Below are 25,132 nucleotides of genomic sequence, written 5' to 3' on the forward strand. Positions count from 1 at the left end.
TTTTCGAAAGTCTGAGTGTGGGGAAAAGCAACTTATTTTTGTTTCTGGTCTCAATACCGTGAGTGGCTCCTACTTTACTAAATGAATTTAAGTTTTTACGAACATACATAATATTTTCATAGATATATTGGCATGGAACAGTTAGTATACCTATTTCCTTAAACGTATCTCTTAATGAAATTCTAGACCCTAATACATATATGGCTCGAATTGCTCGTTTTTGCAGAACAAAGATTTGATTAATGTCAGCCGCTCGTCCCCACAATAGAATTCCGTAAGACATAACACTATGAAAATAACTAAAATACACAAGCCTGGCTGTATCTACATCTGTTAACTGTCTAATGGTTCTAACCGCATAAGCTGCAGAACTCAATCTACCGCTTATCCTCTCAATATGGGGTCCCCATTGTAACTTTGAGTCAATTGTAATACCCAGGAATACCGTTTCATTTACTAACTCTAGCTTATCGTTATTCAATGTCAAATATGTCTCTACTTGTCTTACATTAGGCAAAGTGAATTTAATACATTTTGTTTTCTTGGAATTAAGAGCTAAATTATTTACAGTGAACCAATTAGCAACTATGGAAAGAGTACTGTTTGCATTGTCAAAATTGACTTCTTGTCGCTTCAACTTAAATATAAGTGAAGTATCATCAGCAAACAGTACTATCTCACATAATTTATCTACCAAAAACGGTAAATCGTTAACATATACAAGAAACAAGAATGGTCCTAAAATCGAGCCTTGGGGAACACCCATACTGACAGGACAGCCAGCCGAACGCACTCCATTTATGTCAACTAGTTGAGTTCTGTTGCTCAAGTATGATTCCAATAATGTAAGAGCTTTGCCAGTTAGCCCATAATATTTAAGTTTCATAAGTAGAGTGGCATGATCTACACAATCAAATGCTTTCGATAGATCGCAAAATACACCCACAGCATCAAGACGTTCCTCCCAAGCACTAAATATGTGTTTGACCAACGCGACACCAGCGTCAGTTGTAGATCGACCTTTGGTGAAACCGAACTGTTGGTTATGGAGAAGGCCGTGAATACTAAAGTGCGAAAGCATTTGATGCAGCATAATTTTTTCAAATATTTTACTCAGTACTGGCAGAACTGATACAGGCCTAAAATTATTGGGATCATTTTTCTCACCAGATTTAAAAAGCGGTATTAGTTTACTAAGTTTCATCAAATCGGGGAATACACCGACCTCAATGCATCTGTTAAAAAGATTAGCCAAGTGGGGTGCTAGGATATCAATAACATGACTAATAACTTTAACGAACATGCCCCATAAATCTTCTGTCATTTTTAAATTTAATTCTTTATAAGTGGTAATTATGGTCTGTGTATTTATACGATGAAATTGAAAGTCGAGATCGCAAGGCGGTGCATTCCCTCTTAGCAAACGTTCAGCTTCAGCGCAAGATGAATCAAGGTTCTCAGTTGTAACTATCGGTATACTACGGAAAAAATCTTCAAAGACGGAAGCCACTTCTTCACTAGATGAAACAATTTTATCATTAATTTTAAGTTCTAAATTTAAATCACGTGGTTTATTCTTCCCGGTTTCAGTATTAATGATATTCCATACGGTTTTAATCTTGTTATTAGAGTTTTTAATCTTTCTATTTATATAATCTGATTTAGCTTGGTGGCAAACGGCTTTGAATATCTTTGTATATTTCTTTACATAATCTCTAAAGTTATCGTCATGAGTAAATGTACGCTGTTCATAGAGATCATATAATTTACGTCTGCTCTTATAAATTCCCGATGTTGCCCAGTCATTAAGACTTAGTTTACAATTAACATCTACTTCTTTCTTAGTGAACACGTTTTCAAATTCTTGAGACAAACCTTGAAATATTTCCTTAAAGGCATCATTGGGATTTCTTTCAGAGCTTCTACAGTAGCCAAGTTTACTGTTCAATCGAGATTTAAACTTATCAATTCTGTATGATGTTACTGGTCTGAACTTGAAAGTGGCTGACTTACGTTCAAAAGTACAAGGAAACGTAATAATTTGCCCACTGTGGTCGGATGGTAAACAATTGATTACAGAATGATTAGTAAAATCACAATTACAGTAAATATTGTCAATACAAGTGGCTGAGGTGGGAGTAATTCTGGTAGGTTCCAGGAAGACATTACTTAAATTATATGACTTGAACAAATTAATTATACAACATTTCATAGAAGTCTCAACTAATAAATCAATATTAAAATCTCCCACCACGACCACTTGTTTTGAGCTCTTAGATAAGATGGTAAGACTATCCTCCATCACTTTCTCAAATACTTTATAGTCAGAAGAGGGGGGCCTGTACACGCTTAAAATTATATACTTGTCCATCTCAACACAAGCTAGTTCAGCTATTCTTTCGACCGATAATTTTACAATATCTTTCCTATCCTTACATTTTAAATTTTTCTTTACAAATATTAATGATCCTCCTTTGTCTAACGATTTCCTATTAAATGAGCTAATAACATTGTAATTTTTTACATTAAAATTCATGTCATCATTTTTAAGGTGATGCTCAGTAATACAAATTATGTCTATGTCGTATTGTTCTAAAAATAACTCTAGCATTAGAAGTTTGCGAGAAAGCCCCTGAATGTTCTGGTGTACAACTCTCAGTTGCTCATCTCTTGTCGTGCATGGCAGTTTAAATTTACATTAGTATTACTACTAACTATCGTATCAGTTGGTCCTACTTCTGTTATACTACTTATAACAGGGTCATAAATATTGTAAGCTAACAATTTAGCTATCTGTCGCTTATAAAACTTAGGTACAAATAATGTACTCTTGGTCAAAATAAAATTGTGAATAAATTTATTTGTATCGAAATACATCATCTGTTCCCTATGACCAAATGTCATGTTAAATATCAACATATTTAACTCATGTATCTGAGTGTTCTGCTTATGAGACCGTGAAGCGGAATAGGGAAAGGCACAGATTATCGTTTTCTTGATTTCCATGGTAGAAAGGGCGTCATAGCATCTTATTAAGTCATTTTCTGTCACATCTAAGCTGTTTCCAATTAACAATACTAATGTAGTGTTTGCACTGTATTGTCCTGACAAAATTCTATCTACAATTTGGTTATAAGAAGCCCCTGGCATACATATATTAATGACTTTTTGTTTAAGATAGTCATTTAACATGTGACCCATTTTGCTACCTAGCTTATCTGAGAAGACAATTGTCTCATAAGGAGCTTCTCGAAGCAGGCAGGTACTCGGTGTTGAAGACAGGGCAATCTCGGACCGGTCGCACGGTGACGGGCTGCTCGTCGGGACGGCTGGCTCGTCGTTGCAGACTGTAGTAGCTGGCTCGTCGTTGCAGGCTGTACTAGCTGGCTCGTTCACATGAAGAGTGCAGGCTGGTGGCAGCTGAGTGTCAGTTAGTAGGACACTACTCGTCGCGACGGTGGGCTCGTTGTTGCAGGTTGTAGTAAGTGGCTGAATCTCATCAGGGGGGCAGGCAGATGGCAGCTGATGTAGCTGAGTGTCAGTTGGTAGGACACTGTCTGCTGGCTGCTGGTGCTGTTCAGGTGAAGCACTCTGGTTGAACCCCGAAAGAGGTGCCGACATCTGGGGACTGGTGGTTTTATCCTCAGAGTATGGCGTACGGGTACTATTTAGGGCAGACTCTAAGTTGACCAGTCTGCGCTGCAACATTGCCATGTTCATCTCGTAGTAGCTGTTGCATTCCGAGAGGTCCTGCCTATGGACTAAAATATCCTTCTCATACTTATGGACCAGTAGTCCAAGTCTATATATATAGTCTATCAATATTTGGACAGCTTGTCCAATATGGATAACTGATAAAATCTTTATGTACTTGGACTTATTCAACTTATTGCAACTGAAATAAAAGTTACCTCTATGGGTATCTCTATCTTCTCCTTAGAGGTTCTATGATAGATAGGTACTGCAGAGTGAATATGAATAGCTTTGTCACGTTTATAATATACCTAGTACGACATCCTAAATAAATAAAAATACATAAGTACCTACCTAATTAAGTTTTTTTTAATGTAAAATATAGTAAAATCCAAAATAAAACACGTTGATATTACGGAGCGACAGAGCAGCAGTTTCATAAAGTCCACTTACTAATGTTCCAAATATAAATTAATTACATGCCGTTAATTTACAATCATGAACTTTTCTTCGAAAATTAAGCCTTGTTAGTATGAAACCGATAAAAAAAAAACGTTGGAGGAGGTCGGTTATTATTAAAGAACTTTTTTATTAATTTAATGATCATACCCCGTGCCTGATTTTTTACATTATTATAATATCGCGCCTAAAGGCGCCATAACGAAGTAGCAATTAACGGAAGTTTAAATTTGTTTCACGAGTTCTTTTAAATATTGAATACTATGTAAAAATACTGAAAAATCATTTATGTGTGCGGTTTTGTCCATGAATGAATAAGTACGACAAGACTATTATTACAATTATTTTATATATTTTCGATGTTAACAATTAATTATGAATAATAATGACTGTGTATTGAGAAATTATCGTTATAATTCCCTCACGATCACTCACTCACGGCAGTTGGAACTTTTCAATTTCGTGTTTGTTTATAAAAAGTCTATGGACATTGGTCAAATCTGACCCAGTTTCGTTTAGTGTCACGTTTCCATGCAGATTTAACCGAAGTCCTTTAAACAGCCTGACCCCAAAGCAGATAACCATTATGTGTATTTCAGTACGTATAGCAAATAATAAAATAAACACTCACACCTTGTACGAATGTACTCCCTTGCGTGGTAGGCAAAAGAGGTGCATTGCTGCACCCACTTTTCGCCAGTGTTTATGTCAGTCCCAATGTAATAGAGGGCGGGCCTATTGCCATTTCACGGGCACATCCAAGACCCGAGAACAAATATCTGTGTTTAAACAAATATCTGCCCCAGCCGGGAATCGAACCCGGGACCTTCGGCATAGCAGTCAGGGCCACTAACTACTACGCCATTCGACCTTCAGTATGATTGTGAATGTTAAATGATCCAAAGGTAATAACTTATTCATTGCATTTCACTGACGTACAAGTCAATTGAATGCCCATTTATCATTATTTAACATAAATTCAATTATGCAACGGCCCGGAAACCGTTCCCATTTAAAAATACAAATGTGGTTTTGATTGTTTCAGTGGTACTGTTTTTCAAATGTATATTTTATTTATTAAATTAAATCTTTAATTAATTATATGAAAACATTCAATAATTCACCAAGACGTTAACAGGTAGGTTACCCTGATAATATACATATAAGAGTGTAGGTAAATTTTATAAACTAAAAAAGAGTTTATCAACAAACATATAGATTGAGTTTAAAGTTCCACGCTGCAACTCGACTAGGGTAGGGTATAAACAGTTTGGTCCAAATAACTTGATAGTATCTGAAGTTGGCAGCGATTACATTTTTGACCTTTGTCAAACTAACCAACTATCAATCTATGAAAGAATTTTAAAATTAAGGACTACCAAGTTGTTTGAAAAGAACTTTAGGTACAGTCCAACTATAAAGTCCTGAAAACGGAAGTGGATCCTAAATAATTATTATAGACCGTATTTAATCGATCTATTATGTTATCCGTTAAGAAGCCTTTATCAATGAGTATCTTATTTTTAAAATGTATGGACAAGTAAGTAAATAACTGACAATGATAAAAAGTCTTAGCAAAATCGCACTCTTTGTTGTCAGGACTTTATAGTTCAACTGTACATCTATTTAACGTTAGTAAAAATGAAAGAGGGTGTCTCGCTGCACTCCGCGCGATCTCTAAACGAACGTAAAGCGATCGTAAAGCGACTCACAAGTGAAATGCAATCTTTATGACGACGACCCGGCGAGAGCTTCGATCAGGCTTTCAGGGAAATTGACGTTTCAGTTCTGCACCCAGCACTAGGTGCAACACCAGTTGTTTCTTTAAGGACTGAGGGGATAGGTGCATTTTGATAGCTTCGTCGTGATATCATCAAGAGATTAGTTTGTTTTTAGTTCTGTCTTCTTTTATACTGGGTATATCATATTTTTCTGCATGCCTTTTTCCATTTTGACTAGTTTTCCTGTACTTCTTGTAGTTTGGCTTGTAGATAATACTCTTAGCAATATGTCCACCTTTTCTTCACTTGTATCCTACATTTGTGCAAAAACCACTAAATATTAACTAAATAAAATGTAAATCTTTGCACACTTTAACTGTAACATCCAATACCAACACTAGCTGCCATAAAACAAACAAAACACACTAAAAATAAATAATAAACTATATTACTGCGATTCAAACTGTCAAGTAAGTCTCGCAAACAATTCGTACCGCCCTTTAGGGATGAAACTCTTCCTTCATTCCTTCACAAGTTTACTTTTATCTGTTTACCGAACAAAATCGGGACACGTTGACAGTGTGCAACCCCAATTTCAACGTTATTGTGGGCTAAATAAGGGCTAAATTTGTTTGAGAGGATAAGACTGACCTAGTTAAGGGGGGGTGTTCGCAGGCCGCAACATGTGATGGCAGAAAATTAGATCAAAACACAACATTCTTGTTATTGCTAGTGTTTTCGTAAGGACGGGAGAAGCTTACGTGCCTACGTTAAATTTTCTTGTGTCTGTTTTCTTTCCTAAAGTACTTTTACTTACATACATTTTGTGGCTTTTCACGAACGTTTGACGTATGCCTGTTTTCTCAATGGTATTGCAAAGTCACATCAAAAAGTCTTGTACGCTTCTTGTACGCATACATTTTGTCAGTGGCAGCTGCTGTATCTGTATAAACGAAAGTAGAAAAATTATATAACCACATCTACTTTAGTAAATACCTACCTACATTCAAAAAGATAATCACAAGATATTTTTTGTAGCATACTTTTCAGAGCGGGGTTATAAGAGAGAAGCTTCTTCAAGTAACTTATCACCTACGTCGGGGCTTCCTTGCCATGCTGACGCTATTCTGACTAGCCAATCCTTTCACTAAGGTGTGGTGACAAAGCGTAAACAAGTATTTTTTTTCGTGAATTTCCAAAACTAGTAGAACGAAAGGTGTTCAGAATGACCCCTTGAATCCTTTCGGCTTAACTCTTTTTGCAACAACCTGTATAGTATATTTAGCGTTTTTGTTGGTCACCGAAACGCAAAGAAACTGGTCAGCGGTATTGGTAGGATTTTAGTATCATTTAAAACATGATACAAAAATAAACTTGTTGTTGTTGCGTAGACACACAGTAAGTACTGGTACTCATTACTGCAGACTGTTTAATAGCTGATCGTTACGAGATTGCGTGGAAACAACTACTAGTGATGTGTTTATCTACTAGCTCTTACCCTACAGAAAAAGGGTGTCGTTACTTACTGTTTAATGTGAGTATTTCTGTGCGTGTGATCATAGATTTCTTCTCCTCAGTGACTCAACCTTTGTGAAATAGTAGGTAATAGACCTAAAATTTTGACAATCAAAAGGTATAAATCGTTGACATACGTTATACGCTCACTACTGTTATCCCCGAAGGTAGAAGGTGACTCGCAATCGAATCACCCACTTTAAGCTGTAAATTTTAAATAGGCCGCGAGCCGTATCGCCGTTTTTTAAATGAATACAGTGCACTTAGGATACACATTAGTATGTACATTGCAGCTATCTAGTCAAAACTGAAGCAGGGGTGTAGCTGAAAACCAGCGCTATCAGTATCCTTACTGATAGCTTATGCTGAGTCTACGTCCAATTTCGAGTATAATTATTTTTTATGTTTTTTTTTCATCGTGTATTCATTGCATTGCATGTCTATAAAGTGTGTGTCATCTTATCGACATAGTGATTAAAATAATTAAAAGGTTTGTTGTATTTACTGCTCAACTCGAAATAATCTTTTTTTTTTTAATTTTTTAACTAGTTACTTTTTTGGCAAAACTCGTTCTTACTGTAACACCGCCCAGCCCTAGCCGCGAAGGAGGCAGGCGATGGCATCGCGTTAATCGCACGTGAGCGGGCCTAGCGCGAGAATTAGTTCCTACAGCCGACACTCATTATTAAGTAGTTTTGCCACTAAACAGGCTCGGGGTGTAGAAGTTAAACTTGTTGTGTTGTTAGTGACTGTATTATTATGGATGATAAATAATAGTATATATGCGGTGTTTGTATCCCTATCCTAACCTTTTTAAAACATAAAATAAAAATAGCCACAATTTCAGTTACCTCTTAGTAGATACCAACAACAAGAAAAAAGAGAGAGTATGAAAATTGGTTGTCACTACTGCAATTTCATTTGTTCTAATATTTCTGAGTCTTTGTGATGCTTAACACAACTCCAGTATATTTCATTTAGGTATTTAAGAGGGCTCTATGAAACCTCAATACGAACCTAAATTAAATTAACTACAGAATTAAATTAACGTTACAAGATCATTGTTTAGAATATAAATAAAGGGCTTAGCATACGTGAGCTGTACTTCTCTACCCTTTCCGTTCAGTCGTTTGTCTTTGTTATCTGCGTACAGAGTCGATTTATCGTGGTTGTAACGAATTCGAGTAGGTGTCGGATGGTTACTCTATACTGACAAAAAACGAACGAACGAGAGCTGTCGTACCATCGGCACGTTTAATACAACGGAATAGGGTCGTGGTTCGCGAAGCAGCGCTCTGAAACTTAGTTTTACATCATAATAGAGTGACCCCTCTCAATCGCTATTTAATGTAGCTAGAGGCATTTAAATTAAACTTCAAAGTCGATTTCTCCGCGTAAGGCCGGATGCGATACGTAGTTAACGAATACAGTTCTAAGGAGAGGCCTCTGTTCAGGAGTGTTCTGGGAATGGTTAACAATGATATTCAAAGCTAGCCTGCGAGTTTCTCGTATGCCTAGTTTTAGTCATGTGTAAATTTACGTATCTGCGTATGACACAAAAACTTTGCATGTAGGTACATAGAGATTTTGAACTCAAGTTAATATTATTATTGTTGATAGAGCGTTCCTAGATCGAAGATTTTCCAATTCAAATTTCAAAAAAGGTGAATTAACAAAAACAATAATCCACATAAACCACCCATTCATAACGCATCCCATAAGTCGGCATAACTCACGTCACCCGATTCAGCTGTGGCCAGCTCAGCGATTCCTTTTATCTTTATGGTTGTAGAGGACCATAGACAAGGCGGAACTGCCAGCGGCCGCGGTAGGCGAGTCGATAAAGAAGAGTTATCGATACTTGCGCGGGTCAACACATCACTACTGCTGCCTTTGGCTGTCAGATGTTGGGGCGATTCGGACATCGGGGGACGAAAAATGGCGGTAGTTTTGGCGTTTCAGAAGGAGTTGCAACGGATTTTGTTATGGATGGTTTTAATATGTTGCGAATTTCTTTATGCACGCAGGATTGGACCCCATTGAAAATGGAAAATAATTACTGTCTTTTACTGGCGGCCCCCGAAATACAACCGAAGATAGGCGGAAGTAGCGAAAGTTAGTGGTTCTCCTATGGGGTGCCATAGGACTACAACAACAATATAATTATGATAGTCAAATCCAAATTTTGAGTACAGCTGTGAAATTATGATCTGTGTGCACATAAGTATTTGTCATGGTTCTACCTTTTTTGGCCTAAGATTTATTTGCCTCATCTCGTATTGCATAGTATCGTTTGGTCAAAGTCTCGTTTCGCCGAAAATCGTATGGCATAAATCTCGTTTAGTAAAAAGTTGTTTCGTATAATCTTGTTTAGCCTAACCATGCTTTGGTCAAATCTTGAATAGCCTAATAATGCAATGGCTAGGTATACAAAGTAATAATATTCGTTTGGCTTTCACTTTAACGGGGCGTCTCCGTACCTACATAGCGCAAAGTGGTGCCTTGTATTGTTTTCGCTATGTGGGAAACGCTGCGCTCCGCTTTGCTTTTGACTAAAATGTGCACCTAACACGCTCCTCCTCGCTTTGCTCGTCGTCGCACCTATCTTTAGGTTTCGATCCTATGGAGTTTTAATGACGTTTGTAATACATAACTATAATGGTCTTGGACTTTTGATATTGTGATCATTTTATATCGTGATTTTCGGAATTTTAGAAAATAATACCACAATTTGTATATGTACCTACTACTTAATATATTATTTAATAACTTAATATAAGGAGAAACAAGATTACCGATTTGAAAATCAATTTGAGCAAACGAGACTTAGATGTTTCAAGATTGTGCCAAATGAGTTTTAGACGAAACGAGCCTTAGACCACATAAAGTTTGGCAAAGGGATGATTCGACCAAAAAAGTTTAGACCATACGAGATATGCGAAACGAGTTTCGGGCAATAAAGATTAGGCGAGATGAGGGGAACCGATTTGTCATGTCTGCACAAAGCGATTCCAAAATGGCCAAAATGGCCGCTTATTCTCTCCTCTTCCTCTAATTTATGAATGTGCGTTTCGATTGACCTCAACTGTGCGCCTCCTAACTACCCACATTGTGATTTGTGATGGAGGGTCTAATTCCGACTGGAATAAATAGACAGTCGGCAACCGCAAAAGTGTCAATACCGACCGAATCCTGGAACCCAACAGTAGATAGGTAAGTCCCTACCTGAGTAATTAACTGTCAAAATTCGCTGAATTTCAGATTTCAGTCAATCAACGCTCCCACGTTCTTGGCAAACCCAAATACATATATTTCATCTCGGCACGACTAGTGTTTAGTTTGTAAATACGAAATTGATTTCTCATGGGTTAGCGCAAATTTGCCTACGAATCGTAAATCTCAACTTAAATTGGTGTAAATAACGCTTTCAATTCCGCTAATTGCTAATTCTGCAGGTTGTTTAAATCTTAGTCATCGTGGAATAGTAGTTCAGGCACATGTAGGTTTAATCAGGTTTAATTTACCATTAAGTATGCCTATTAAGATAAGATAAAATAATTAACATTCTAATAATAAGTAAGTCGATTAAATGTTGAAACGTTATTTTGTTTTAGGGTATTATAAAGAGGAAGATATTTTGTGTATGTATTTAAAAAAAAAGAGAAAACGCGGTTTTTACTTAACTTAACAAACTAATTCTATGCTCAAACGACTGACTGGTTATCATTAATCCATTTTCTGAGTAGGTGAATTCTTTACATTCTTGTTGGTATAGTAAATGATAAAATACAAAGTTTACGTAGTTAATTCAGATGCCACACTTGCAATTCTAATCATAATCAATTGCAATCAGCAAATATTATTAGCAGCCTATTCCGCATTTAGATTGCACCGCAGGCTTTCCAACTCCAATCTGATCATGACTATGTTTACAGCCGTTTCGAAAAATATTTAATGACAGTAGGTAAGTTCGCTGACATAATGAGTACAGGTTTAATAAGTAATTGGTGATGATTTTAATTGGCGATGTAAAGAATCGAATGTTGTGTATAATTTTTAACGTGAATTTGATACTCCGCTGCACAGATTAACAAAAACTAACGTAGCAAAACAATAATAATATTCTGTTTTAATCCAAGTCATGAGGGCTAGGGCTTCCACAATGCTTTACAAACTGTACAGTGTACAATTTGCGCGAGACGTATACATAATATAAGTGTAAGACGATCTATGCCATTCCTAACGGATTCGGTGTATGTCGTACCACTGTCGTACCGTAACGGATCACTGTATAGGCATGTATCCGTGATCAGTGTGGAACGCATGCGGCAACCGTTACAACAGTTGACTCGAATGCGGAATCAATTTGCGGGTTCACACGAGTGCCTGAGCCTGCGACTGTAGGCTTTCGCAGATGCTGTTCCACTGAAAACTTTATAAGCCCGCAGTAATTTGATCAAGTTTTCTTGCAATTTGCGGAGCCGATTTTAACTTGGAACTTAGACAGGACAGTCTACATACATTAGGCTTTTCCCGCAAGCTACGCGCCGTTTTAAATAGGTTTTCGACGGTGTACCGCACAGTATTTATACTTTATATTTTATTTGCACTTAAATAAATACCAATTGCACAGAGATGTTAAATCTAGATTTAGTGTCAAATCTCGATTTAAGAAACGTCAATCCATACAAAATTATATGCCATAATATTTATGGACTGATGTTTCTTAAATTGACTTTGACACTAAGGGCCACTTGCAGAAACATATAAAATCTAGATTTAGTGTCAAATCTCGATTTAAGAAACGTCAGTCCATATAAAATTTGACACTAAATCAAGATTTAACACAAAATCTAGATTTAATATGTTGGTGCAAGTGGCCCTAAATCAAAATTTAGGATTATGGTGCAAGGCGCCCTAAATGTATAAACTAGGCCGAAAATGTGGGACCGAAGTTTCATCGCCTATATATAGTAGGGGTATGACGAGACGTTATTGCGGCATGATATGTCATCAACTCATAGTAAATAATTTAAAATTACTAATTATGCCGAACTTCCGTCGCGTATTTTCGGCTCAGTGTATTTGTACACTGATGGTGACTATGATGATGATGATGAAGATGACGTATCGTAGATACTATGTTAAGTACTTGACTTACTGATTAGCTGTTAAAGTCAAATGTTTTTATTCATTGTCCTGATGAACGTAAATTTTTACAAACTACTGCATCTGTAATTTACTTGTTATCGAGTGAACTTTGAGGTGATCTCGCGATCAGCCTTTGCCGACAAACGTTAAATTAATCTCATAATGGAAACAATGATCGAATCGCGCCTAAAACACAATGCACATCCTGATTAAAAGCCATGTTTATGTTGTTATTTATTATAACTTCATATCGATTGATTCGCTTTATTCGAAAACCAACTAAATTAATATCCCGTTTTTAATCCCCTCGCAAAGGCTTAAAAAGTTATTTGAAAGTATCCAAACAAATTGACTTTGTCAACGAAACAAATTACTCCAGAGATTATTTTGATAGTGCACTATTTCTTACTTTTAACAATCGATCACACTTAATTTATATCAGTGCGAAGCATGAATTGTATACCTATGGCACAATTAGCTCAGAAAAAAAAAAGTTTAATTAAAAGTAAATGTCTTTCTTAAGTATTTACAATCGGAAAGTGCAATAGATAGAGAGTTTACCATTTGAGTACAAAATTACTTGATTTGTTGTTGAAGGTCTGTCTATCTGATCTTGTAGATATTACATTGAATATTATTGTTATAGGGAATTGTAACTTACATAACAGAGGAGTCGTGTCAACAAATAGTTAAAATTAGATGCATCATTTTTTTTTAATGAGTATGTCAGAAAGTGTCTCATTTCAATACTTTCATTCCAGGACCAGTATTGCTAAAGCTTTAATCTTACAAAACAATATGGAATACCTACCTAATACCGCAGAAATATTAATTAAACGATACAAACTCCAGGTAAGTAACAGAAACGATTTCACACTTGAGTATGCAAACAGTTGCCAAGTCAAATAGACGAGGCGAGAATATCAAAAGCATATTAAACACGGTAAGTGAACGACTGGGGGGTTACTCTATACTGAAAAACGAACGAATGAGAGTAACCTTGCAATGGGCACGTTTAATAACAACGAGATAATAATAATATAATAATATGTGGGGACATCTCACACACGGCCATCCGACCCCAAGCTAGGCAGAGCCTGTGTTATGGGTATCGGAGAGCTGATATATCTACACAAATACATAGATGGATATATATTAAATATAAATATCAACACCCAAGACCCGAGAACAAATATCTGTGTTTAAACAAATATCTGCCCCAGCCGGGAATCGAACCCGGGACCATCGAATTAGTAGTCAGGGTCACTAACCACTACGCCATTCGGTCGTCAAAGATAGAGTCAGCAGCGCTATGAAACTTAGTTCGCCATATAGAGTGACCCCCTGAGCTCGCCGCGTCAAAATTAAACATTGAGCTGCAACACTTGAAAACTTTTACTGCGAGTTTTCAGCTCTAGGGATGGAATGTTTTCAGTTGCGAGGTTTTGAACTGCTGTAGAGTTCTCAGGGTTTTATGGCGCCGTAGTGTCAAGTAGTGTTGTGATTGTGGCAGTAGGTAAGCCTAAAGGCTACTTACCATCTAGAATTCTAGAAACTAACTTTACGGCTCGTTACTTTTCAAACAAGTAAAGTTCAGCTATGATTTTTTTGTTCTTAAAGTACCTAACTATTAATTTTTTTGAATAATACCTAATTCTATGCCTACAATAATTCAAAGTATCCATCCCAAAACAATGTAAGTAAGTACCTAATAGACAGATTTATTAGTTTATATCACTCTGTATGTCCTTATTTCGTATTCCTCTTAGTGCCAATAATTTTAATTAAAAGTGTTTAAATTCGAAGGATTAATGTGTGGGAATTTACTTTGACTGTAATTGATTTGAACAAATTGCTTCAAATTTAATTCATTTACGTAGTTCATTCTGTTGCAATGTTGCCACTTGTACTTACAATACTTGTGTTAATTGTTGTAGAAAGTTATAATAATTATAATAACAATAGCAATAAAGTTATAAATATACTTAGGTAAGTAAGACATCATAATACTAAGACATAAGACTATATGATATAATTACCCACTCTAACCACACAAATTAATATATAGAGTCAGACAATGCTAACTTAGCTAACTGGTAAAGTAATGGTGTTATTTAACTGTTATTCATTAATTAATAAACAAAAAAAGATCATACTTAACACGCCATCGCCACTGTCGGAAATTTCAACTTATTAGCATTTGTTGCAAAGTTATCGTGGTCGCACTATATCTGTAATAATTTTACGCCGCGTTCGAAAACTCACATCGCATAATCAAGCCGCAGCGTGATTTATGAAAGACAGTTTCCTTTATGGAAATTGCGACCTTGAAGAGGTTTTGGAACGCGCCCGATTCTAAAACTACCAACGGTAAAAGTTGCGTATACTTTGTTATATTTATAAAACCCCATACCGTGCGAAAATAAAATAATAAATACGTGGATGTTTTTTTTTTAATTGCTCACAATTCACCAACACAGAAATTACAAAAAGGTACACAATAACGTAGACTTTCCAATTGGCAGCCTGATTACTAAGAGTAATTTCTACCAGGCTAGCTCCAAGCTAATGAGGATTTTAAATACAAAAGTTACTGTTAGATTATTTTTTGTGAAAAATTATATATTATCTATTATTTTGCCTAGGCATGACAAATTCAGCCAATGTCAGTACTTAAGTTCTGCTTATCATGACCCTCTGTTGTGAATCCGGCTGTAAGTGCAATTGTATCCAGCCAACTTGCGATGCGAACAAAGTACCTCTTAAGGGATTAGTTATGAGCAATATGGGCGTTATATTTCGTAAATAACTTCACCATATAATTAGGTTTAGCGTTACATAACGCATAACGCGTGTGTTAACGACAGAACTTGCGTTATTAACAATTGTTATAATTATTATTCCGAGTACCGAAGCATGTACATTGTACACACGAGGTTGTGTAAAGTTATGAATTTATGTTTCAATTAAGTCGAACCTCGCAATAAGTTTCGGTTAACGGTTTACCTACGCTAAGTCGTATGGTACGGTTAGGTCTTTAGTATGTGAATAATTATTGTGCACACCGCAATATGTGGGAAAATCAGAATATTGCCCAAATAATTTCACCACTCCCTTTGTGACATGCGAAGCCCCTCGCGAACTTGTTTTGCCAATGATTTTCAGATTCAAAACGTATTGTACCTATATGACACTAATTAGGTACTTCGTTTTGTCTTCACGATAATTTTCGAAATGTTATTGCCCGATAGTGAATTATCCTTCAATTATTGTCACCAATAGAATTCGACGAACGGAGTTGAGTGTACAACCTGTTCATATTTTAATTTTATTATCAGCCTATTATGTGAATAGAAGTGTTTCAAAAGTATCTTTACAATTATGTGTTTACTAACCATAATAATGTTCTTTAAAGGTTGGCACTAGAATAGGCCGCCATAAATTACAGTTTCAGCACGCTACAGGCTGATGTTTTTTTCCTGCCACTTTCGCGCGCTAATTCCTGAACCAGCGGAACAGCGACAGTGAATTACTGCAACACTCACAGATATGCCATATATGCGCGAAAAATGCTACATGTTATACCTACAAGATATTTGTATAAAAAAATACTAGTTTGAAATTCATGTGAAATAATTTATTTCGACACATTTCCAAAAACTAAATGACATAATTCTTATAACTATAACCTTTAAATCAACATACAGTATTGTGCAAATTAATGTGAACATAAGTTACTATCTCATAATAATGTATTGTAATATTTCCTCTAATTTAAATAAAAAAGATATATCTCTGGTTTTTTTATTCTAGAACTAATAAATGTATTTTTTTTAAATTTTCACTTATGATAACTACCTATAACTAAATAATAAAACACTAAACTAGAAAGAAAACGCTGGCCAGATCGCCGCCGCCTCTGTCGGGTACCCAAGACACTGGCCGCGTTACCTCGCTGTATTCATGTTGATACGCTGTTTCTACTAGCTATAACTTGAAAAGAAATAAATATTTTAGTAGACAAAGATAAGCACTAATTTACCCTCAACATTATTTTAATAATTATTTCCTAAAACTCATAAAAACTATACCTACCTATATGTTTTTAAACTATCTTGTTTAGCTAATGTCTTAATGTGGGCGACTGTACCGGTTTACTTATAAAGTTAAATTCTTGCTTGCATATTTCTGGTTGCGTGCTCGAACTATGATAATAGTTTAAGTTATGGACGCGGGGCAAAGTTGAACTTTCAACTTTATGCAGAGCCTACTTTATGAGCATTTATTGCGATTTTTTCTTGTGATAGATATTGAGATAGGGCTTTATAAAAACAAAATAATCCACATATTATTATATCATACTTACTTAGGGCAAAAGCACTATAAGCGCTTCACAGATGCGCGTGGTTTCAAATAGTCATAAACACAAAGGTCAATGTACCCCAGATGCTGTAAATTATTCTCTAAACATAATGCAACTACCTCCACTAAAAACTCCCACATGAAACGCTCACAGACACAAAAACATCCAACTACTGTACCACAGTTCAACACAAAACCTCAGTACATATCAGTGTTAGTATAATCTCTTTAGTCAAAGCCAGTACCAGACAAATACTACAAAATACTCTCTTAATTCGAGCAGCGTAAGAGCTGAATTTGAAGTGTGAGGACAGCCTCCCTACTCTTGAAAGGCAATGTATTGCGTTTGGCTTGCGTTCTCAACATTAAAAAAAATCATAACTTCCCTTCTTAATCTATTTTACAAAAAGTAAAAATACATACATTTTCATCAAGATAACGTCTTTTTTAGAACCTAGTACTAAGAACCAAGTACCCAGAACGTAGAATTTATTTTAGATTTTGGCCGATAAATCCTTTTTTGGCCTTTTTTCTAAGTAAGTAACTTCTAAATTGTAGGCATTATATCATTGTTTCTATAAGCATTTCTTAGCTGATCATAATATTAGTATTTTTACTTTTTAGAAAAACGCCTTTGAAGAGAAGATACGATTTTTTAAATGTTGGGAACGCAAGACAGTCGCAATACATTGCCTTTCAAGAGTAGGGGTACAGGTTGTGTGTCCCCGTGCAAATAAAGTGAAAGAGCGCAGGTGGCGCCACCCGGCGGCAAACAACCGAAATGAGATCCCGCGCCGTCTGCCGTGACTCGTGAGGCAGGTGAGGTCTCGTACGACTACACTACTTTATTTACACTCACGGGCAATGAAAAAGTTCCACTCACAAAATGCCGACACCAAACTACCCCAATTTATTTCAAACAATTTAATTAAAATTAACAAAATTAATTTAAAAATTGAACAAAATATTACCGTTTTTAGTTGTCAATCTGATGCTCTGGTAAATGTACTTCAATGTTGCATAAGGAGTCATTAAGCTATACTTTTCCGTTTGAGTAATTTTGTGCTTTTCTCCGTGGAAACTTTTCATTGCCCGTGAGTGTATTAGTAACGAATAACCTTCAATTATTATTCAAGTTCTTTTTATCTAGTATTCTTACGCATACATTGACGCAAGTTTATCGGTGTTGTAGACTCTACACTGTTATAATTTTATCTAATTCTTCTCCATTTCACTGTCAAAATATTTTTCCTTAACAATTTCTTTCTCAAATACAAATATTAATAACCTTTCTTAACTCTAGTTATAAAAATAGTCATAATTATATTGTGTCGTTGGAAATATTCGACATGACATTGTTATTTCTACCATTTTCAGCCATTCAAACATGTTCCGAATATATTTTTCTTCGCGTATTAATTCAGAAACGGTTACGAGTAAAAACCCGCCGTAATTTAATTCTGAAAACATAAACACAAGCAACGATCTCGTGAAGCGTTGCGAACTGAAACTGAAAAAAACAAAACAAAAGAAAAGCGTTCACAAAACAAAGGTTAAAGATGTGGAGCGTCGTGATTGGTGGACGTTTAGTTGTTGCTGGTAATTACTACACCCTGTGTTTATTTTTTGTTTTGTCTAATGTCTAACACTAGTTAGACTTTTTTATGTTCAACATTCTTGTCTAAAATTCATGTCAAAATTGTAGACAAATTATATTATATTTTCCTATTTTTTACATGTATTTATACCTCTATAATGTCAATTATAATTATTTTTGTACTATTGACTTTCAGTCCTTAAAGAGTTTAAAAGTTTTATTTCATGAATTTCCAAAAGTCGTAATGAACAAAAGTGGTTCAGAATATCAATAGGAATGTGCAACCTCCTATAAAACACACTCACAAGCAATGAAAAAGTTCCACTTAAAAAATACCGACCCCAAATAGCCAATAAAATATTACACATTCAGTTTAAATTGTATTATATTTATATTGTGAGTTAGTGTTACTTTTTAGGTTGGTATTTTTCTAATGACGTCATTAAGCAATTTTTTTTCTGTCTAAGACTAATTTGGTGCTACGTCACTGGAATTTTTCGTTGCTCGTGAATGTATAAACTAAGTTTCGTTAATAAACCTGTACAGACAGCAAACAACTAAAGGGCAAATTTTAATTCAGCCACAAATGTTCAGCCGCGGCGGATCGGCCCGACATTGAATGCTTGATTGAAAAACTTTGTCAGTCTCGGGATCCTACAATTATCATTTTATTTACCACCCTCGAGGTCACAATTAATGTTTCTCACTTTTGTGGCATTCATTGTACCCGAAAATTTGTATTTGAAAAGTGACCGATACCGATGTAAGCTTTTTACTATAGTTTCTGTTTAGTATTATTATGTGTGGTAGTGAGTGATACTGCTCGTTTCCAAAAAATATAAGTGACCGACTGAACGGCACTTTGAATGTACTCGTTATTGACTGAGAAATACATGTGTTAGGCTACTTCTTGAATTTTGATTTTATAATCATTTCAGATAGTTAAAAAAAAATTGGGCTCGTCCGGGATTTGAACCCGGGACCTCTCGCACCCTAAGCGAAAATCATACCCCTAGACCAACGAGCCAACTGACGTATAATGAAAAAAAAAACAGTATAATTTACATGATAAATTTCAATAATTTCGTAACCAGACCATACACATTTTTAAATAAGAAATAAACAGTTTTAAAATCATTTATCACTTCATATTGACATTTACAACCATTATAACAAAGATAGTGTTAAGCCCACCATTCACTACACGCACCGCGAGCCGAGTCCCGAGCCGTACCCATCTGTGGACAAATCCGTCATCATCCACACACTACACGAGCGCCGAGAATTACGAGAAGACACTCTTGCAGTCCAGTCGATTTTAAACTAGGAACATAAGTACTTCTCTCGCGGCACTCGCTTTCTGGATGGCGAGCGCTGCGCCCACCTGCGCAGCGATTATAAAATTTTCGAACCTCCGTTTACGTTGCGCATCGTCAACTGACACTGTCAAAATTTAAGCCAAATTTGTTAGTTCCAAAAGTGACGAGGTTGGCGCTGTTCTTTTTCCATATGTTTGTGTAGTATCGAAAATAGTATCGAATTGCCACGTTATACGATAATATATACGATAGGCTTTCTGTACACGCTGATTTGTTTGCGGACGTGTCGCGCGCGTGCGATGGGCGCGCATGTGAATGGTGGTCTTTAGAATTATGACTTTCTTACGTCACCAATGAGTTTGCGCATGAGTTGTTCAACACCTTTCACTTTTATAATGATTATATCGTGTATCTTTTTAATGATTATCGTTTATGTATTTCTTACCAGTTGGCTCGTTGGTCTAGGGGTATGATTTTCGCTTAGGGTGCGAGAGGTCCCGGGTTCAAATCCCGGACGAGCCCAATCAACTTTTTTATCCATATTGAAAAATTCGGCTCAAATTAGGCTGTGCAATTTAACGGGGCGTAATAAAAATAATAAGAAACATTATGACTACTTACTACCAAGTTTTTTTCTTAATTATTTCTTCGTAATTAAAACAAATTTTAACAAATAATCATAAACCTTTTACTTATCTGAATGGATTTGTTTATAGAAAAACGTACATAGTCATTAAATTATTCTACCAGTTCTATTTCACATTCCAAATTCACTTGTTACTAGTACGTTTCGAATGCAACTCGAGCGTATTGGCAAACGTTCAAAATAAAATTAATTAAATGAAACAAAACGAAACCGCACAAAGGTTGGAGTGGACCTTAATCCCAGAGCAATTGAGAATAGATTGCAATACTCGAGTCCCGCGCGGGTTTCAGATTGTTGACAGCTTGCCTTCACCATTAGAATTGCAGATATTAGGGTTGTTTAACCGAGTTACTATCCCGCCATCCCGCCATCCCGCCATCCCGCCATCCCGCTATCTCGGGAAACTTTCTGTACTATTTGATGCAATCTGTGTATCAAATCCCTGAAGCTCCTATACAATGGAACAGTAGTTTGTAGACTGAAATAGAATTTGATTTAGCTTTATTCATTAAGGCTCTACACCCGGGACAAATAGAAGGTGGTCAAACATAGGTTTGTGAAAGTTGTTTTTATTTAATTTAAGCAAAATTGTATTTGGGCTCGTCCGGGATTTGAACCCGGGACCTCTCGCACCCTAAGCGAAAATCATACCCCTAGACCAACGAGCCAACTGAGAATATAAATAAATAAAACCATGTATAGAATACCGACATAATAAAATGTAAGGATTTTACAGCCAGTATAAACGCAGTTTTTATCAGTGTTATCTTTTCAATAATTTCCAATTGTGGTGTAAAATATTTTACACCTAGTCCTCGTTTTTCTAATAAGTATCAGACATAATTTTGATAATTGTTTTCACATACCCAACTACTAACAGTAAAAAAATATCATAATACCCAATATCTTTAAGAAATCAAAGCTAGTCAAAAGCTGCAATGATCATTTTACTTTATTGTAGGTAACTTTTCTACAGCCAAAGACGACGGCACACCCCTACCGTATGATCAATATTGCGATATGTTGCAGTGAAACCTAAGATTAGCATTTTACAAGCTCGACTAATGGATCCCACTCTCCTAAATTAATATTTTATTCCATACTGCACACACATGTGAACATTGTAATTTAAACGAATGTGTGTATTATATGTATTTGTTGTACAAACAGAATTTAAGTAAAAAATACAAACATATTATGGGTTTATTAATTACAAAGAAATCATTTTTATTCGTCATAAAATGAATACACTTGACGAAACTATACTAAAATCTACTCCCCTACTATTCGGAAAGTTTTCAAATGTAGAACTTAATGGTGTGTAAAGGTACTATAAAAGCACATTACGATTACCAGATAGGTACCTACTATCGTCATTCAAATAATCATCAAATCTGCAGTACGCCTTCTCACATACCTACCTAGTATTTATTTATTATTAAGTAAAAGTGCGACTCCTTAGTCCTTGTATATAGTCAAACTATATAGTCATAAGGAAAAGGAATATTCTAATCTATTTTCTAACAGGAATGGTCTTTGTTTATTATATAAAATATATGGTTTACAATCATTTTAAAATAAACATGGTACCTAGTTTATAAATAATTTATTCTTTTCAAGATAAATTAAAATCCTGTGATAATTTTTCAGAAGCATGACAAATTAGACCTTGTATATTGAAAATGAGTCCTTTATGTTTCCTTTGAGGTGGACTAAAAAGTTGTTTGGGCTCGTCCGGGATTTGAACCCGGGACCTCTCGCACCCTAAGCGAAAATCATACCCCTAGACCAACGAGCCAACTGAGGTTGTGAATAAAAAATGTAAACAAAAGAATAAAATTACGACACTATCGAGTGTTTTCATAAATTTATGACTATTTACGACTGAGCAGTTATCAGAAACAAGTTTATATGGGCAGTTCTTCTTTTTAACCTACATAACTTAGTCTCCATCAGTTGTGAAGAAAAAAACATGAGTTTTACAAATATTTATTTATTTATTTATATTTCAGCGTGCATTGTACAAAAAACACAACGGCTGTGCACGTTTACAAAAATATAAATTTATATTTTTGTATTTAAAATTACGTTACAGAGTGGTAAATCCGCGTGACAGAGGAGTATTTCATACGAATCTTGGCTGTCTCCCGCCACTTCATCCTGCGCATATTCGATAATGTTACAAAAAATATATATGACAACATAAAATATAAAAATTTATTTAAACTCCAGAAGATATTACCTATTTAGTAAAACAAAATATATATTTTTAAATGATTTCTGAAATATTTAAAAAAAATGTTGAAAATTTGTCTCTTACTACCTAATGTTTTAGTAGTAACATTCTGTCACGTAGGTTGCCATTTAAAATATTTGTTTGAGCCACTCGTCCTTATTGCCATCGATCTGAGTTTAAGGTCTCGTTTTCCCCTTGGTGAGATTTCCCCTTTGAGATCCAGACACCGCGTATCGGCCAACCGCAAAGTGTGACAGGAGGTGCGTGTGTTTATTCGGCGACAGCTTCGTCACGTAGGTAATTGTTAAAATAAAATACAATGAAATTATTATTTTGTTATTTACTCATTGGTAATAACAATTACTTTGAAATCAACATGTGAATATTACCGTTTATATTACTGTTTAAATGCTAATCGACTTTGCAACACATTTTACCCCTCTGTCACACGACAAATCTGTCACATTCTTACCAAACACTCCAACCTGAGAATATTCATCAAAGAAAAATTGAAGAGAAATTACACGTTTTGGTTAAAGTACGAAGCGAAAGGAACGTCCAATACACTTGCGCTTCATTAATAAAAAGTTTCGTTAGTGAAAAAGCTTATTTCGTGCTAATGTTCTCAAGAACAGACGATGAATGTGGTAGACTGTTTTAATATGGTGGAGAATGATTTATCGGATGTTTGATGATAACATTAAAGTCCTTCCAGCTTCTAAGGTAATTAAAAAAGGAAAGAGTATTTTTTTTCAAGTTCTAAGAGTCACTGCTGTATTTTCGAAATATGGCTGATTAAAACTTTAACAAATTACGTAATTTTCATTATGTTACTTAAATTTTAGGTTGCCGAAAATATTAATTGTGCAGATAAACATTATTTTATGTAGTTGGAACAAATTTGTCCTTTAAGTTCCTGAAATACGGATATTTCACTCTCCAGAGGTTCTCAAGTGTGATTTCATTAGTTATACTAATAATAAAGATATCTCCAGTAAATTTTTTGACTAACTTGAAACCATAATGATTTATATGTAAGTTACTAAATTATTATTTTTAAATAAAACTGTTTTATTCCAAAACGCTGCCGCATATTTAATAGAATAACAACTATGTCACATCGTTTACCGCTCTGTAACGATTGGTGTCTCCTGGTAGTCAACTTATTTTTGGTCGTTTATATGTTATGTTATAAATAGTGCAACTTTGGAAAAATCATATTAAATTTAGTCATTGATGTTAACGTCTATGCTGTTAATTTTTTACTGTAATTAGTAGCGAAAAAATATTTATAGCAAAAACAAGCTTCATTTTAGCTGAAATTGTGACAGAGTGGTAATAACTACTTAATAAATATTTTGTTATAACTAAAAATCCATTCTTTCATATGTTTTCTAAAATGGTATTTTGTTTATTAACGTATCAAAAAAGTTTCATTTTAATCGACGAAGACTATTTCGTTAAAATAAAATAAAAGATTCTGTGACGAAGGTGTAATTTTCTTTGCCTTATCCACGTATTAATGTTCTGAAAATCTTGAAAAAATACTAAAACTTCGCGGCCAACCACCTTTTTCGATAGAATAGAAATGTAGCTATCATAAAAATTATAAGAGTTCACCAAAAAGCTAAAGTTATTTTTTTCAAATTCGGGATAATTTTTTATCCATTATGTAGGTTAAAAAGAAGAACTGCCCATATACTACTTACATTATGTATGTCTTCTTTCCTGACTCATATACCTTATCAATATCAAATTAATATTATGATATAAGTATATATATTCAATAAAATGTATCAATATATTATAATAATTATATTAACACTCACACCTTGTATCAATAAAGAATTCATTTAACAGTGAAAGAGTAGTAGGTTGACTTGGTGGCAAGTAAACCTCAACCAAACCAAAACGTCGACCTAATCTTAAAAATATCAAAACACCTATTTAGGTGTATAATGTTATAGCTTAAACATTTTTGCATGAGAAAGAAAATAATTATTATAATCTCGAGAATGGAGATTATTTCCAGAGTCACCATAATCTTTTCTATGGATTTATTTTCACAGATAGACCAGACCATACTGATACTGTATGTCTGCCTTTCCACCAGAGATGTGGCAATAAGCAGCCATGTTGTAAATACGTAAACGTAATGAATATGATTAACACTAGAGTGGGCGCGTGGGCTACAGGTGTAGACCAGGGTATCATTTTGGTGAAAATATCTCGAACGCACGGCACTAGCGCTTCCTCCCCCCGTGTATTCCTTCCTCAAGGACCCCTGCGTCATCCAGCAGCGTGTCTACTGTCCTGGCACATGGACACCTGAGAAGCACAGTGGCTAAAGTTGCTGGGCTACGTATGTAGCCCGCGCGACCGTTCTAGGTAAGTGTTTTTTTCTGATTGTCTGTTTTATTTCTAGGATTAAAT

General features: G+C 35.3%; 1 protein-coding gene and 4 non-coding genes across 5 annotated transcripts in view; 2 read left to right on the forward strand and 3 right to left on the reverse strand.

The window, feature by feature from the left end:
* Positions 1–25,132, forward strand: part of LOC105380852 (dopamine D2-like receptor) — a 164,492-nt gene that overhangs the window by 15,523 nt on the left and 123,837 nt on the right. The window lies entirely within an intron of this gene.
* Positions 19,454–19,525, reverse strand: Trnap-agg. Its single transcript has one exon. It is a non-coding gene; the product is annotated as a tRNA-Pro (tRNA).
* On the forward strand, positions 20,268–20,339 carry Trnap-agg. The gene has a single exon. It is a non-coding gene; the product is annotated as a tRNA-Pro (tRNA).
* On the reverse strand, positions 21,060–21,131 carry Trnap-agg. The gene has a single exon. It is a non-coding gene; the product is annotated as a tRNA-Pro (tRNA).
* Trnap-agg lies at positions 22,190–22,261 on the reverse strand. Its single transcript has one exon. It is a non-coding gene; the product is annotated as a tRNA-Pro (tRNA).

Source organism: Plutella xylostella, chromosome 18 (assembly GCF_932276165.1).
Source record: "Plutella xylostella chromosome 18, ilPluXylo3.1, whole genome shotgun sequence".
In the NCBI taxonomy this organism is placed as follows: domain Eukaryota; kingdom Metazoa; phylum Arthropoda; class Insecta; order Lepidoptera; family Plutellidae; genus Plutella; species Plutella xylostella.